We start from the raw sequence: 18,194 nt of genomic DNA, 5'->3' as shown, positions 1-18,194 counted from the left end.
GTGATTCATTTACTACATGCTGAAAAGTCAGTTATGTCTTGTAAGATTGAGAGAAATATGATCAGATATGTGCTTTTAAGGAATGTTATAAGAGTGTAGAGGAAGGGATCCAGATTAAGAAATTGATGTAATGTGCAAATACTTCTCTGACCTGTGGATAATGAAAACATTAACTAACTCAATAGAGTTAGAAATTGCAAGGAAGCAATCTGTTAAAAAATCTTTAGAAGATAGAGTTGACATGAAACCTGGACTGTTGGATGTGTGTGTTAGAGAATCAGGAAAACAACTTAGATGATATTAACATTTTCAGGTATTTCAAAATCCAACACTACCTATAAAATGCCCTTGGATTAGAATTTGAATGGGAATTAAATGTCTATAATAAACCTATCTTGGATGAAATTTTTTCCACCTTTGCAAAATTGCTAATTGTGATAGCAAAACAAATTTTTTGTGAGGAGGTATTATAGAGACAGATCTCTGGTTTTGAATTCAGGCTCAGCCATAATATATCAAGAGCTGTTTGTTGAATGAATGAATGACTATGTGAATGAATAAAACACAAATAAAAGTAGATAACAAGATTGAAAGAAAGATATGTCCTTAGAAACATTTTGGTACTAGATACCTTAGTTAAACTTTATGTGACTCCATTTCTCTATCTATAAAATGGAAATAGGAATGGAACCAACTTGTTAAGAGGATTAATTCATAATGTACCTAAAGAAGTTGGAACAGAGTCAGACAAGATATTATCATCATGGGTATACCTGGAATGTTTCCAATAGAATGGATTTACAGGATGTTGTTTTCAAGAAAACAAGAACTTTTGACCATTTTGTTTACTACAGAAGCAAAAGTGCCCATAGCAGTGTCTGGCTAATCACAGGTGCTTGATAAGTATTTATTAACAAATTAGAGTGTACTTATAGTAGTGCACATAATGTTTAACAAATGTTTAGAAATACATAATGTGCAACAAATGTTTAACAAATTTATGTGGTATGCACTGGTCTAAGCACTTTACCTGACTCAACACATTTATTCTTCTAACAACCCTTTAATATAGCCATATTTTCCCATTTTTATAGGTGAGGATACCAAGGCACAAAAAGGTACAAATGCTTGTCAAAGTTTGTCCAGGAAGTAAGAAAACTGACTTTTGAATGCAGACTATGGCTCTAGAGTTTTATGCTATTATCCATGAAGCCCAAAACAATTGGCTTCTGAGGCCACAGAGATGGATTAGAATGGCAATTCCCAAAGAGAGAATACCTTTTTTGATGTAGGCACAGTATCTCAATTATGTTTACTAAAGGACCAAATAAATTCAAAATGGCAGTCAACAAGCCTTGATGTTCTCTTCAGCAGGAATATCTGCTTCATAACTTGAAAGAATAGCTATCTTGGTGGTGATGAGATTCAGGGGATGGTAAATATGTAATATCCAGCTATTGTGAATCTCACATAGTTTTGAGGGGCCTAAATACAAATCTGCATGAGACTCCTTCTTTCCTTTATTTTGCAACTATGTTACATTTTACACTTTGTTTTCTTTTGTATACTAAATTCTTCCTGTTCTTTGTATACTCAGTACCCTTTACTAGGTTGCTCTATCTCTATTTCCTCTTCCTATGCCTTTGTGCATCCATTCTTTTCTTCCACATTCAGAATTTACTATTAAGATTCATGTTCTTTATGTCTTCTTGAGGTTGTTTCTACTTTTTTTTCTTGCTCGTTTGATTGCTTCTCTGTTTTTCAGCTCTGCATGACAGAAAAGGATTATTTATCAACCTCTCCTGTTCTTGGCATTGACAACAAGCTGACAATTTCCTCAGTTCTCTCCCTAGGGTGCTTCTGAATCATCTTTAAAGCATTCCTTTACATCAGAAAAATAGAAAGTATCAAAAATCCTGAGTCACACTTTAGGCAAAAGTTAACACTTTGATATAATGATCTCTTTGGGGATAAAAATGTACCCGTCCTCTGCTATTATAGTGTCTGCTTTCTATGTTTGAAATGTGTACCAGTAAATTTGTACCTCTAAACTATACTATAAGAGTAGACATAACAAAGCAAAACCATTAAAAAGTTCATATGCTTTCACTTTGGCTATTTAGAAATCAATTTTTCATAACATTCCCTATTGGTGAATCAGAGGGCTTTTTTCTCAAGAGAATATATCCCTTTAAGAGGTTAAGATTTGAAGTTATAGTCTCATGGTAGCTAAATATAAACCTACACATATATATAAATTTAGCAGATAAAATAATAAGCAATATATTATGTAAATATAGTATAGTCTCATTACCTTCATTCTGTGTTGAGAAAATACCAAGCTTGTCAAAGAACCACCTGCATGGAGGACTTTTTTCCTGAGATAGAAAACATAAGGGAAAGGGAAAGAAACTCATATCTTATCCATTATGATCAACAGCCTGCTAATGGCATTCATTAAGCTAAATGGGGAGGAGAATGAGGACTCGAGTTTTCTAATTGAGGCAGATTTATTTTTAGGATGAAATTCTCTGAAAATACATTTTCTTTTTTAAAACACCAAACTCCATCTCCATTTCCAGACATATAATTTAAACAACTGATTAAGGAAGGGATATGCGGTAGCCTTTCTGGAAATGTGAAATTATACAACCATCAAAATCATCATTATCAGTTTTATAGTTTTATTACCACTATTTATTATATGAGTAGATAAAATACAAAAAGCAAAGAAAAAAATACCCTCCATTAGAGTTAATGACTCATCTTAGCAATTTCAGTGTTGTGTTAACTATTTAAGATCTCTTCTGTCCTGGATTATCTATTGAATGAAAGCATCAGTCATTTATGATTTCTAATAAATGCATTTCTAATTGTTTCTAATAAATGCATGACAATGAAACATAATAGCACCTTGAGATAGGATGCTTGGAAATAGAAATACGCATACATATACACACACATATGAAGATTAACACGTCTGCCACTAATTACATAGATGTTAACACACTTTATACAAATTTAAAGCAATTTACATAGCTTTTTATAACCATTGAGGAATAACTGAACTGACACTTGACATTAGACGATCCAAACCTAAATTACAGTTTTTGCTCTTTACTATAGGCAAGTATTGCTACCTACTCATCTTTAAAATATAGATAACAAATGTGGTCTCAAACAATAAATTTTCCAAACTTTTAGTTCTAACTATGACAGAATAACCTGTTACAGAAAATCTACCCATGAGGAAAAAAAAAAAACCTATAAAAGCTAGGCAAGATATATAAAACAACTATTTGAAAGTATTACAGAGGAACCAACTCAGGCTTTGAGGATCTATGATCTTTGAAAGAATGGAAGCACAGAAGGTGAGTTCCACATTCACCAGGCCTTTTCTTTGAAGACATTTTATAATTCACTGCACAGTGAATTGAACTCAGACAAAGAGTAACAATCTCACTGAGCAGAAAGACAATGGCAGGGTTTTCAAGCTGCCAAATTGGATGGGACTTGAGAGGTAAAAAAAAATCCTTAAAAAGGATTTTAATAAGTGAGTAAAAAATCTGCAGACAAATACCTAACTGTTGGTCAATGCCTAATCTGTGTGTGAAGAACCAGATGCAAAAATAAAACTCAGCAATAGATAAGAAGTGGCAGTAAAAGAACTGAGCAACAGTTTCACCAATCACATGGTATTGGGGGGATAAGAGTTAAAGACCAAGCCCTGAAATGTTGGCTAGGTCCTTTCAAACACTTCAGTCTTTCTGTTGAAACCTCAAAAAAGGCCATGCTGCGAGAGGAAGGTCACAATTTAAGTACAACAAATTCGCTTTAGGAGTAAGTAACAACAAAATTAATGCGAGTCCTACAGAGCTTAAAACCAACACTCCACATATTCAAGGGGAGCACCGATGACCATGTCCGCTGCAAAAGAAAATCTAACCCTCTTTGGAGAAAGTTTTATATTTTTTCAACCCAAAATGCTCAGCATCAAATTAAGAATTGTGATTCATGCCAAAACATTGGACCAAATAACCAAAAACAAGTCAAAGAAACAAGCAGACAAACCAAAAATAGGTCATAGAAACAGCTCTAACATTGGCATTAGAATGATCAAGCAGGGACTTAAAATAACTATGATTAACATATTCAAGACAGTAGAAAACAAAAAAGGGAGAAATTACCAGAAACCTGAAATACATATAGGCATATAGAGATAGAGTTAGGGGCACATTTATACTGATTGGATTATGTTCCCCCAAAAGACACGTTGACGTTCTACCCCCCACTACCTCAACATGTGAACTTATTTGGAAATAGGGTCTTCGCAGGTGGAATTAATTAAATTATGATAGGGTCATACTGGAATAAGGAGGGCATTTAATCCAATATGACTGATGTGCTTATTAGATGGTGAAAAGAAACACAGGCAAACAAGGAGAGACCACAAGACAAGGGGTTCAGAGATTAAAGTTCTGCAGCCGCAAACCAAAGGAACATTAAGGAAGGTCAGCAACCACCAGAATGTAGGAAGAGACAAAAGAGGCAAAGCGGGACACTTCACCACAAGGCTCAGTGAATTTCTTTATGTATTGTGGATATTAAGTCCTTGTTGGAGATGAGGTTTCCAACTATATTCTCCAATTCTGTAGGTTGTCTTCTTTCATGATAAAGTCCTATTACATGCAAAAAATTTTTATTTTGATGAAGTCCCATTTATTTAATTTCTCTTATATTGCTTGTGCTTTTGGTATGAAGTCCAAGAAACTAGTACCTAATCCAATGTCCCAAAGATATTTCCCTATATTTTCTTCATATATATGCATTTTATATTAGTGAAACTGTATCTTCTGGATAAATCCATGGATTTAGGACAAATATGTAGATAGTCTGCCAAATATTGCCAAATTCCTTTTCACAGGGTTTGTGAAATTATTATATGTAATGGTGAAAAGTCATTCTTAAACTTTGAATTGAAATATAGTTGTTTGTCAAATCATTAAACATTGTTCCAAAACTGCTTTCCACATGGAGATTTCAATATTTTTTATTTTGTAATAAATATACTTTGTAGGTTATGTTCTGGCAAATGCAACTTTAAAAATTTTTTATGGTAACTTAAGGCAAATTTGTAGAACTAATACTATGTGTACTTTTTTTTTTTTCAGTGTGCAGACACTGGGAGTTGAACTGAGGTCTCCAGCACGGCAAGTGAGAACTCTGCCACTGAGCGATCATTGCTTGCCCTGTGTGTATGTTTTTTAACCATTAATTTGTAATTCATTGTCAGTTCTCTTTATCCTGTTTATCTTTAACTATAATACATTATAAAATTAAATACCGCATGACAAATCCTACCAACAAGCTTCAGTATATAATGGTCAAAATTACTAGTATAGTTTCCAGTGCTCAGCTAAGTGACAAATCATTGGGAGAAATGTGCCTGAAATCTGAACTGAACTAGGGCCATGCATGCCTCCTGGGTATACACTTTAAAGGTTTCAAGCTTTCTATTTTACAGAGAAATGTATTTTATATTTCTTTGCATGTATATCTATGTGTATATATATATATATATATGGCTATTGAAAATATGTTTTCAATATTTATATTATTGTTTGATTAAAATATTCAAAGATTTACTATTAAAACCTTTAATTATATAAATTCCCAACAACTACTCTAATTATAGGTTTAGCAAAACCCTGGTTTTGATATTTTGTACTAGATTGCTCTCTTTGCTCAGTTCAACCTTGTAAATTCTATGTTACTTAATGGATATGCAAAAATATGTGAAGCATATGATGCAGTCTCCAAACAAAATCTTTCCTTATCGCTTTATGAATAATTTACTGCTTCTATTACCTAAGCACATTAAAGGGGATGAGACTCATTGTCTTTAAAAACACTCTAAAAACAAAATAATGTAAATTTTCTGATAGTGCCTCTTGGCCTAACTTTTGCTCATGTAAGGTCAAATGTAGAAAATTCAAATTTACATTATACTGTGAGGAAATATCAGAGTAGAATATATATATGGATATAATGATAAAAACCTATCATAATATAGGTATATGTGCACATTGTATGTTTACAAGTACACACATACATATAATTAGTATATATAAAATGTAAAATGCCAGTTCCCTAGGACACACCTGTGGGATCTGCTTTAATCCTATGCCTTAAAATTAACATCATTCTATTTGTAGTGTCTATTGGATTTCCATTCACTTCAATTATCTTACATCCTTTCATTTGGACCAAGCATTGCTCTTTGCTATCTGTTATTTTCCTACATTTACCTGGCTTCAGCTTCTGAGGCTTTTTTGGCCCACCAGACCGAGTTCAGTTTTTTAAGAAACTCAAATGAACTTGAACGTCTATATTTGTGGCATTGACAGTTCCTAGGAGACTTGTGCTTCTATCTTACCTTTTGGCATTTTCCATTTCTTAGCTGCTGCTGAAAGGACACTGCTGAGTAAAGTATCACATCTGGGTCAGCCATGGATATAGTTCACCTTGCAAACATTGGCACCAGTCAGCCACAACTCCTCATAAGGTAGGTTGAAGGATAAAAAAAAAAAAAGATTATAATCATAATGGTATTATAAAATTAAATCTTGATTCTGATACCCCACAGAAGTTGTGGGTTCTCTGCAAGATGTACTCAAAACATCAATTCCTGAGACACTGGGGTTTCAAAGAGAGAAAGAGCTTATTACTTGGTGTGGAGCAGGAGATCAAATGGCCTATCAACCAAAATTCTGTTTCCTGGAGTCTAGGAAGCTTAGGTTTTTATGGATTCTAACAAGGGGAGATGAAGCCATTATAATTTCAATACTGAGTATAAGCAGAAAGGGAGAGAGACAGAGTTATCTCAATAGTAAGCGTAAACAGAAAGGAAGAGAAACCAAGTTATCATCATTTTGATAGCAATATAAGCAGAAACAATTTACAAATATAAAGGAGTGAAACTATGCTGGAAACAGTTAATGGTTGGTTCAGAGCTGATTCAAATTCCTCCATTAACATTAGGAGATTTTCCCTTATAAGTTACTTCGAGAAAAAAAAATAGATAAAGGGAGTACCAGCTTTTACAATCACAAAGGCAAAAAACAAAGGGTTTTGCAATCATTATCAGAGATCAGAGCAGTTGGATCATGGTTCAGAGATTTCAGGTATCTCCCTCTATCCGCTCCAATCTACCAGAATGAAAAAAGAAATATTGATATAATGAATCAATAGTCATAATCATTTGTCAAATCCTGACTTCTCAGGTACAACTCCACCCTGTTGTTTGATCATTGCCCAGTCTTGAAGGATATCTGGATGATGACTGCTCTGACATTTTCCTACCAAAAAGGAGCATTGACATTACAGAGCAGAGGAATTAAACTGGCCGTTAGAAAGACCTGTACTTCTGGGATTTAGGGTTTCTCTAGCATACAAAGAATCTGGAAACTTTAAGTCTCTGAGAAATAAACTAAATAAGTAAAACTTTTATAGAGCCCAGGGTATTTGGGGTGATTGGGGTTTATTGTACCGTAGCAGTTTGCAATATCTGGCTGAAACGTGCATATGAGTAACTTCCAGAATGACCCGTCAACTTGATTTGAAATCTCCTAGCCACTAAACTTTTATTTATTTTTCCCCCTTTTGGTTAACAAATCTCACAGGGCTAGGGCCAGGCTCATCTCTGGAAGTCATGTCCCGCATTGCCAGGGAGACTTATACCCCTGGAAGTCATGTCCTATGTAGGAGGAAAGGCAGTGAGTTTATTTACAGAGTTTGCCATAGAGATAGACACCACATCTAACAAACAAAATAGGTTCTCTGGAGGTGACTTTTGGGCGTTACTTATATGTTGACTTAGCTTTACCATTACAGCAATGTTTCATAAGGGCAAGCCTCAAGATCAAGGGCTTGGCTTATTAAATTGGTAGCTTCTATTGCTTAAAATCAGGAATTCTGCAGGCGGAAAAGTTTAATAGTTCTATTTTTTTCTCCAGTCCCTCAAGGGACTTTGCAAATACTTTTTTCATTTTCTGTCCAAAATACTCTGAAATGCATTAAGGTATAACAACTTGTACAGAATTTTAAGATTTTATTCTTTATTCTAGGTTCCATGTCAAATAAAGTTGAATAAGGTTGTTTAACTAAACTGACCAGACAGGTTAGTTTAGATAGTGTGCTACAGAAAATTTAAAGTTTGGACTAAACAAACTTCTCTTTTTTTGGTCTCACACAGAGGTTAAAGTCTTAAAATATAGGCAATATTATCTTTTCCCATGTATTCTGATTTATCTTTGCTTTAACCAGATCAGCTTCATTAATATCTCTAATCAAAGTCTGATCTTTTCTTCAGTCTTTAACAATTGCTGTATAGAGTAATCCTGGGTTTCAGAGCTGCAGAACTCTGTCTCAGGTGTCAACCTATACCTAAAGTTCCAGGGAACTGCCAGGTTATATAAAGAACCAGATATCTCAGAATTTAGAAATAGCAGTTAAAGCTCAGGAATAAATGTGACTGTTATGAGAGCTTACAATCTAAGCCTCAGTTTCCTTATAAGCATTTTAATGAATGTTTTTTAATAAATAAAAACATTTGACAGTTCTCTTATTTTGAGGTCATCAACCACAAATCATAGCAGAGGTTTTCTCCTGATTCACTTTTACACATTCATCAGTTATGTTAATTAACAAGTAAAACCTAAATTCAATATTTGTTTTGCCTTCTTTTTAAAGTATCTTTTGTTGAAGATGAAGTTCTTACTCATTGCTGACCACATATACTCTTCAGAGCAAAGTAAATTTGGTTGTTTCCATGTTCTGTTAGCTTTTCCTAAGAATAACTAAAACCATGACTAACTCCATAATACTGTGATATTACAGCATCCAGATGAGTATCAGGATATAACATGAACAGTGAGAGCATTGTTAAGTTTTAGGAATTTTTCCAATTTCTAAATATATGGATAACATTTCACCCATACAAATTTAGCTAACAGAAGGTAGAAAATCCATTTTAATTGCTGTAATACTTCCCAAACACTTCCTATGTAATATGTTAAACTACTTTAGCACCTCACCTTTACACGGTAAAGAACAAATTCTTTATAACAGTTTTCCTTTAAAAATGAGAAGACGTCTTCTGAAATAAAGGATGATAAAGTCAACATTAATATTAACAAGGATATTGTTCTGATCAAATTGTTTGTCTTCTAAACAGTACTCTAATGGTTAAGAAAATGTCTTATAACTTCATTAAAAGCAGTCTAACAATTCACATTATTATAACAAGAGGAAACTAAACTTTAGTTTCGTATGAATACACAGTTTGACACAAAAGTTTTCTTTCAAAAAATATTATAAACAAGCTTATCAAATTTTTGGTCAGTTTTGACAATGACAGAATTCACTTTTAAAAACTTGCTACAACTTTCCATATTCATTTAGGTCTTACCTTAGTCATTTGCAACTGGCCATTTGTTTTAGGACAAACCATATTCCCTTAGACAAGCTTAACAAATTTTAGTCAGTATTGACTATAATAAACAAAATTTACTTTCACAGATATTCTATAATTTTCCATATCCATTCAGAGCTTATAGTCAGCAATGATGACTATAAACAACATTCACTTTAATCAGAAAACATGATCATCTTAGTATGGAAAATAATAAAAATTCTACCCATCCCACCTATAGTCTTTATTTATCCATCTGCATACAACCAGAAATAAATTCAATAAATTTCTAAGGCTCTTTGAATATGTATGCTACCTTCCAATAACAGTATTCATTAAGGGGAGGAAAGAAAGAGATACTAAAAAAATAACTGAAGGGGAAAAAGATTTATGCTTGGGTTTGGAATACAGCTAGGCATTTATATACTTTATACTTACAACACTCAAATGATTGCTTTACAATATACCTAAAATCTCTCGGTCTAATCCAGCACTACTTCAAAGGTCAGAAAAGCCCAAATTTGAAATATAATCATATTTTCAATAATTAAGCAATTTATAACCAGAAAAAAAAAGCACCTCACATTTTTCAGCATTAATCCCAAGTACTAAATAATACGAGGAATATGTCAGTTCCCAAAATTAAGTTAGGGTTTCTACAAAACCAGTTCAGAGCTCTACTTATTCAAATGATGCTTTCTTATTTAAAAGTCATACAAGTGTCATTTCCTCTATGAGGTCTTCTCCTAGGTCATTATTTATCAACCTTTATAAAACTTTTTCCCAGCATTTATTCAGATAATCACCAAGTATGTTAAATACTACTGTCTTAAACCATGCCCTAGTGCAAGTATATTTCAACTAGAATATAAACTTCTTGAAGCCAAGAAGAATGTCTTATTCATTCATGACAGCACTTACTAATTATGTATTATAATCAGTAATATAAACTGATTATGCATTATACTCATAAGAAATATGCTGACATTAACAAAACCACTACAATTTCAAGTTCCTCTGCACACTGGGGTAACAAATGGCAGAATGATTAAGAAGCCAGATTCTTTCAAATACAGGTAAATAAAGTTACAAAAATCTCATTTGCATTTTTTCTTCAACTCAGTTGACTCCTTAAATAGGATATACTTGAAGCATCAGCATATCATCATTTTATTATATTTTACATACTTATAATTCTCAAAATAAAACATTTTATTCACCAACTTCTAAATTTATGGAATGCAAACCTAAGTAGAATAAAACTGTGTTTGATGCAAAAAAAAATCATCATAAAAACAGGAATCAGACTAGACATTGCCACTGCAACTTTTGCAGATGTATTTGCTTTTTTATTTCTTCTATTAAGGTTAAAAAATCTCATTGTCTTCATAATAACCTATAACTATGAGCAATCTTAAGAGTACATTGACTGTCAAGTTTTGAAAAATATATTGCAGTTGTTTAATTTGTCCCAAGCCCAATTCCAGGAAAACTTTTCTATAGCTCTCAAGGACCTTTCATTTTACTTAACTGAAATTCAGCAATTATATTCATTCAATTACTCCTATCCAAAGATATTTATATTTTAATAATTATTTGATTACTATGGTTACTAATTCATAGATTTATACAAAGATGCTTATTTATTTTTAAGCAATTCAAATAAGTTCTTTAAGAATTTTTGCTAATTTTCTATTTCAATCCTGAGATATGAGAATATAAATTAAACAGGAAGACAGGTACAAATAGAAAGTTAGTCATGCAAGAAATAGAAACACAGAAATACTTTGAGAGGGACAAATAAAGGATTGAATATCATCTCACCCCATTTCTGTTCTTTTTGCATAACCCTTTAATTATAACATGGTATCTTTTCATAAGCTATTCTCAGTCCATTTCTTTCCTGATTCTAAATCATATTGAAGTCAGATTGTATTGCAGAAATAAACCTTTTTCTCATAGACTCATGATTATAATCTTTCCAATTTTTCAATGCAGTTCAAAGGTTCCCATTTTAAAGAATTTCCATAATCAATAACTTAATTAGGAACATATGACCAATACAAATGCACCAAGACAGCAACTAACAAATTTAAAGACATTTAACACCATATGTTTAAGTAACAGACCAATTAATAACTAGACTGACACACCAATTAGCAATTAAATAGACATTAAAAGCTTACTATACCTAAGCAACACACCAGTTAACAGTTAAACAGGCATATTTAATTTCATTAAATATCAATTAATTGTTGGGTGACATTTTCAAGGAGTATACTCAACAGATAAACTAAGGCCTCAAATCTCACATATAATGATACTCAGAAAACAGAAAGGTGTAAGTCAGAGTAAGGGGGATCATTCTAGACACAGGACCCAGGCCTTTAAGTATAGGTCTAGGAGACTCAAACCACTGAACTAGCTTTTGGATCCCCTTTTAACTTGATGACCCATTCGCCAGTCAGACGTCTGGACTTGGAACTGGGAAGAGTTTCTCTCTTTGAAGCTTTTTAAGTCTTGAGTGCCAGTAGAACAGAGGAAAAACAAAAAACAGAAAAACAATTGTTAAGCTTCTAGACTAAAGTATGTCTGGTGGCTGCAAAAGTTTTGGTGACCATATACACCTCACCTAATGGAGCTCCAGAATCTTGGGTAGTTAGTCTATTTGGGTCACCAAATTGATACCAGACAAAGGCAGTGAAGTTTCTGTCTGATGTGCTCAATTGACCAATTCCTGGTACACTGGAGTTCCAAAGAGAAAAGGAGCTTATTGTTCGGCATGAAGTAAGAGATCAGACGACTTATCAGCCTAAAATTGTGCCTAAAAGCAGAGGGGAAAAAAATGACTCAGGAATGGAGACATAACATTGATGTATTATTTGTATTTTTCTCTATTAACATTATGCATATTTTGCATAAGAATTCTTCATATACAAGAAAAATGAATGTTAGGAATAGTCTCCTAATAAACCAATCTTTCCAGAGATACACATGTAAATGTTAGAAATAACACAGAATACAATTATTTGAAGGTTCTGGAGAGTGAACTGGAGCAATCATATTTTGGAGGGAAGTATAAACTTGGATGAAGCAACAGATACAATTAGATTTCCAGTGACTTTAAAGCTTTGCCCTGAAGACAGCTGCAATGTTGGCTTTGTGTAGGTAAAGTAAACTCAGAGAACAATACTGTCATCTTTTTGACTGGAGGAACTAGGGAAAGTAGCTTGTGTAATAAACTCAGCTGAAGAGTGAAGAGGAAATAAACAAAAAGAGACAGTCAAAGAAATCGAACCCCAAATGCAGTGCATTAACACTGCCCCAAGTCTCTGGTTGACCCCTGAAATATGCACATTCAGGGAAGACTGAAAGTGGTCTGAACTACAATATGAGCTGTTGCACACTGAATATAATGCAGAAAGAATCTAAGCAAGTTCGTGTTCTGTTAAAATAAAAGCACCATTGCTGTTTAAAGGACTATAAAGAATGTCAGTGTCTCAACATTACATTGACAATGTTCAAGATATAATTCAAATTATTCAATACATGAAGAAACTGGAAAATGTGAACCATTTTTAGGTGAAAGATAATCACAGTGGCCAATCCCAAGATGAACCAGATGTTGGAATTGTTCAGATTCCAAATATCTATTAAAAATATACTCAAACCAAGATAAAAACAAAACAAAACAAAAAATATATATACTCAAACCTTATAGAAGTCTACAACCTCCAGATAGGTCCCTGAACCAGATAAATCCTGAAACCTAGAGGGCCCAGCCTCTCCAGAACATCAGCTAGTTCAATCTCCCTACCCCATACTATTGACAGCCCCTTCCAACATGAAAAAGTTAGAATGACCATAGCCAAAACACCCCTAAACAGAGGATAGAAAGATCAAAATTGATGGTGAAGTTATATAGAGAAGAAAGGATTTAACAAATGAATATGATAGTTGAATCATTACATTGATATCTCTTTTACTCTCCAGTATCTTAGAGCAGCTAGAAGTAAAAACTTAAAATTGTGGAATTGTAACCCATGCCAAACTCTGAAATCTGTTCTACAGCTAATTGTGGTGCTGTGCTTTGAAATTTATTACTTTTTTGTATGTGTGTTATTTTTCACAATAAAAGAAGGAAAAAAGAATCAATTTGTTGATTTAAAAAAATATGTATTCCTTCTAGCCTCTTATATTCTGGAGTAGCTAGAAGAAAAAATCTGAGAGGATGGAATGGTAGCCCATGACAGACTCTGGGATTTGTCCTGTAACTACTTGTTGAAGAGTGATTTGAAAACTATTGCTTTTTTCTTTCTTTGCTTTGTATATATGCTATATTATACAATTTAAAAAGTTAAAAAAATGTATACTCAATGAGACAATGGAAAATAAATATTAGTGAATAAAAAGATAGGATATAGATAAATAATAAATTTTGAAAAGAACCAAATTAAAAGTTAAGTATTGGAAAACACAATATCTGAAATAAAAATCCACTAGATACGCTTGTATCATATGGAGACATAGTATAAAATAGTGAACTGAATATAGATCAACAGAAAATATTTGTAATGAAGTGGAAAAGAAGAAAATTAAGGGAAATTCATGGATCTGTGGTTCAGTTTGAAAGGGCATAAAATATATATTACTGGAATCCCAGAAAAAAGGAGAGAGAATGGGGCATAAATGACATTTAAAGAAAAAAAAATACTAAAAAAAAAATCTGAATTTGTTCAAAAAGATTTTAAGTTTGTAGATTTAAAAAGTGCAGAGAACATCAAACAGAACAAATAGAAAACCATGCCAAGAAAAATCATAGTCAAACAGCTGATACCCAAAGTTAGGCAGAAAATCTTGAAAATAGCTACAGAAAAACAACAGATTACATACAGGAAAACTGTGAATAGAATGATTACATGCTTATTATCAGAAACCATGCAAGCCAGATGTCAGTGAAACATCTTCAATGTGTTGAAAGAAAGGAAAATTAAATCTCATATTAGAATTCTATATCTAGCACAAACTACTTTTAAGAATGAAGTCAAAAATAAAGAAATTTTCAGGAAAGTGAGAACTAACACAATATATTGCCAGCAGGTCTGTCTTACTAGAACTGTTTAGAACTGAGGCGGAAGATATGAGAAGGAAATTCAATCTTTAGGAAAGAATGAAGAGAAACAGAAATGGTAAATCTCTGAATGAATATACAAGAACTTTGTAATTAGATTAAAGTGTCAACGACTAGGTGATGGTACCCATTTGTTTGGTCAAGACACTTAATCTAATTAGTTGAAGGCTTTAAAGGAGAATTCAGAAGAGAGAATCTCTCTCTCCACTTCTGCCAGCCAGCCTCTCCTGAAGAATTCATAAAAGACCTTCATCAGAGTTGCCAGCTTGCAGCGTGTCCTATAGAATTTGGACTTGTGCATCCCCACAATTGTGTGAGACTCTTTCATAAACTCTCAATTTACAGATGTCTCCTGTTGGCTCTGTTTCCCTAGAGAACCCTGACAACTAAAGCTTTGTACTGAGAGGGGGGTACTTCTTGGAAAATGGAATCTTAAAAATGGGTTTTTGGAATTGGTATTTTACTCTGATTAGACTCAAATGCACTAATGCTCTATTTCCAACAATCAAGATGGCATGGACAGACTGTGGCATGACTTAGCAGTACAGGTACACAAAAATCACCATTTGATCCTGCTGAATTTTTGCTTTAATGAGGCAAAACTCTGGATGACAGTATTTTTGACACCTTCACAGAGCTTTTGGGAGTTAAAAGGTATTATGATGATGGCTGGTTGTTCCTAAATATGCTAGATACAATTATAAAAGAAGGGAATGAGATGAAGACTTCAAATTTGCAGCTTAAGCACTGTATGAAAGATGCAAGAGTTTCCATATGTTCCCTAAAGGAAATCTTATTTCCTGTGGCTGCAAACTAGAGATATCTGAAAACCAGAGTTTCATTGTGTGACTAGTAGATTTTCGATGCAAATTAAATTCTCAACCTTGAAATGTGTCTGCTGTTAAAGTGAGGGCACTGATTGGAAAAGAATAGGATCCTGAAAATTTGGATGGGGACATATACGTTTAAAATGATGGCAGCAGGGACATTGAAACCTTAGATTCTGCTGAGTCTTTGTTAAATAAAACTTTAATGGTCTACCCTGACCTCCCAACCTCCAAACTTCCCTGAGGAGTTTTCCATCCAAACTCTACTTGAAAAGATTAACCCTTTAATGTCTTCTAGAAGTATAACAACCTCCTCTAAGGAAATAGCTCACACTCCTCTGTCTTCAGAGATTAATCCTGTTTTACCAGATGAAACTGCAAAGGAATGCCCTGAGATAATTGGCTTGAAAGACCCTTATAATTATTTTCATGGCCCACTCCACTACTCATCTTTTCTTCCAGGCCTATAACTAGATTAAGTCCCAAGAGACCCCAAAAGATCAGGTACAAATTGTCACCCATGAGGAGGTGCATTACACAATTTGTATAGACAGAAATCAGAGGAATATGAGTGGGAATGTTTATTAAGGTTGTGGAATAATGGTGGAAGGAGTATAAAACTGGATCAGATGGAATTTATTGATACGGGTCCACTAAACAGAGATTGTGCATTCAATGTTGTAGCTCAATGGGTTAGAAAGGGCATTAATGGTTTGTTTGGGTGGTTGGTTGAAACATGGATTAAAAGGTGGTCAACATTAACTGATGCTGAAATCTCAGAAATTTCCTGGTATAATGTAGATAAGGGGATCCAAAGGCTTAGAGAGATTGGAATGTTGGAGTGGATTTCTCATGGAAGACCTGCTCAAACACCCAAGAAATGTCCAGTGGACACAACTTTTACTAGGACTTTGAGGAATAAATTTGTGAGACTAACTCTATTATCCCTGACCAGGTCTGTAGTTGTCCTTCTCTGTAGGTTAGATTGGAGTAAATACAGGTGGTTACAAAGAACATGAAGTTATGTTCAATTTCATTAGCAATAAGGGAAATGCAGATCAACGCTTCAATGAAATAACACCTCATACATATAAGAATGGCTGCTATTCAACAGCTGTTGGAGAATAGCCATTGGAGAGGCTGTGGAGAAATTGGAACACTTATGCACTGCTGGTAGAAAAGTACAATGGTACAGCCTATGGAAGATAGGCTGGCAGTTCCTTACAAAACTAAATATTGAGTTGCCCTACAACCTGGCAATAGCACTGCTTGGTATATAATTAGAAGAGCTAAAGCAGTGATACAAACTGACATTTACACACTGGTGTTCATAGCAGCATTATTCACAATTGCCCAAAGATGGAAACAATCCAAGTGCCCATCAATAGATGAGTGGATAAACAAAATGTAGTAAACAAAAGATGGAAACAATCCAAGTGTCCATCAACAGATAAGTGGATAAACAAAATGTACATATATTTATATGTGATGGAATATTTTGCAGCAGTAAGATGAAATGATGTCTTTGAAGAGATAATGCTGAGTGAAATAAGCCAGACACCAAAAGATAGATACTTATGACTTCATTATTATGACCATGGTAAAGGTAAACTCAGAGCCTAAAATATAAGAATATAGGGGACCTAGAGTTACAAAAAATCTAGAGATGGGTGAATGGATAGATAATGAGGTTGAGCTTTAATGTAAGGAAATGGAAAGAAGTGAAGGCAGTTCATTAGTGGGTTTATAAGTAACACTGTCATATTGAAGGTGAACATAATTGAAAAAGATTGTATAGAGTCATGTATCCCACTGATTAACACCACAAATTTAAGTAAGTTCTTGCATGAACTACTTCAAAGGTATGAATCTTGTACATAGAGTCAATAATAGAGGGCTAATATAGGGGAAAATTATTATTGCATGCTATGGTCTATATTTAACAGGAGGCCATCACAGTAGCATAGTGATATCAGTGGTATATAATTGGGGGGTGGGGAGTGGAGGGAGGACTGGAGAACAAGATTTAAGGGGGGAATTGGAATTTCTATTTGGTGAAGGTGTGTTTATTGGTTATTCTTCTGTTTGGAGTAATGAAAATTGTCTAAAAATGAGAGTGCTGGTGATCGTATAACTAAGTGAGGTTAATGTGAGACTTGGTTTGTTGACTTTGGACACATGATGCCCAATGGATGTAGGTGGCTGAAGGATGCATTGACACAGAAGTAGAATGGTGAACTGTGGTATACACATAGGATGCAATATTGTGTGGCTACAGAAAGGAATGAAGTTGTGAGGCATGCAATGAAGTGATTGAAACTTGGGGTCATCATGTAGTGCAAAATAAACCAGAAACAAAAGAACAAATATTGTATGGTCTTTTTTAGAAAATACGTATATGAAAACTGGAGCCTAGATTGTAAGCTCTTATAGCAGCCACTTTTGTCTAGAGCTGTTAATGTTATTTCTAGATTTTGAGATGCTGGGCTCCATATGTATAACCTGGGCTCTCCTTAGAACTATGGCTACCTGTGTAAAACCTAAGACTCAGAGTTGGAGTTCCGCAGCTCTGAAAGTCAGCATTGTTATATACAACAACCGTCAAAGAAATAAAAAAAAGAAAAAAGAGATCAAGCTTCAATTAAAGATAAGAATGAAGCTATTTGGGTCAGGACTAAGGTAAAACAGAATACAAGGATAAGGAAGAAACTGTCTATGTTTTAGAACTTCACCTACTTTATGAGCCCAAAGGAAGAAAGGTTTA

At 33.9% G+C, this 18,194-nt stretch overlaps 2 long non-coding RNA genes across 2 annotated transcripts in view; both read right to left on the bottom strand.

Moving 5' to 3' along the window:
- Nucleotides 1-1,554: 1,554 nt before the first annotated feature.
- Nucleotides 1,555-6,537, bottom strand: LOC143686626 (uncharacterized). Its single transcript, XR_013177265.1, has 3 exons — nucleotides 6,437-6,537; nucleotides 2,315-2,378; nucleotides 1,555-1,767 (listed from the first exon to the last, which is right to left on the bottom strand). It is a non-coding gene; the product is annotated as an uncharacterized LOC143686626 (long non-coding RNA).
- A 2,552-nt stretch (nucleotides 6,538-9,089) lies between these two features.
- The window catches only part of LOC143686619 (uncharacterized), a 64,295-nt gene continuing 55,190 nt past the window's right edge, over nucleotides 9,090-18,194 (bottom strand). Inside the window, exon 3 of the long non-coding RNA XR_013177264.1 lies at nucleotides 9,090-9,157. This is a non-coding gene — a long non-coding RNA (uncharacterized LOC143686619). The remainder of the gene's footprint in view (nucleotides 9,158-18,194) is intronic.

The sequence above is a fragment of the Tamandua tetradactyla genome, chromosome 1 (assembly GCF_023851605.1).
Source record: "Tamandua tetradactyla isolate mTamTet1 chromosome 1, mTamTet1.pri, whole genome shotgun sequence".
NCBI lineage: Eukaryota > Metazoa > Chordata > Mammalia > Pilosa > Myrmecophagidae > Tamandua > Tamandua tetradactyla.
Note: the sequence above shows the minus strand (reverse complement) of the source record. Positions and strands in the feature narration are given on the sequence as shown.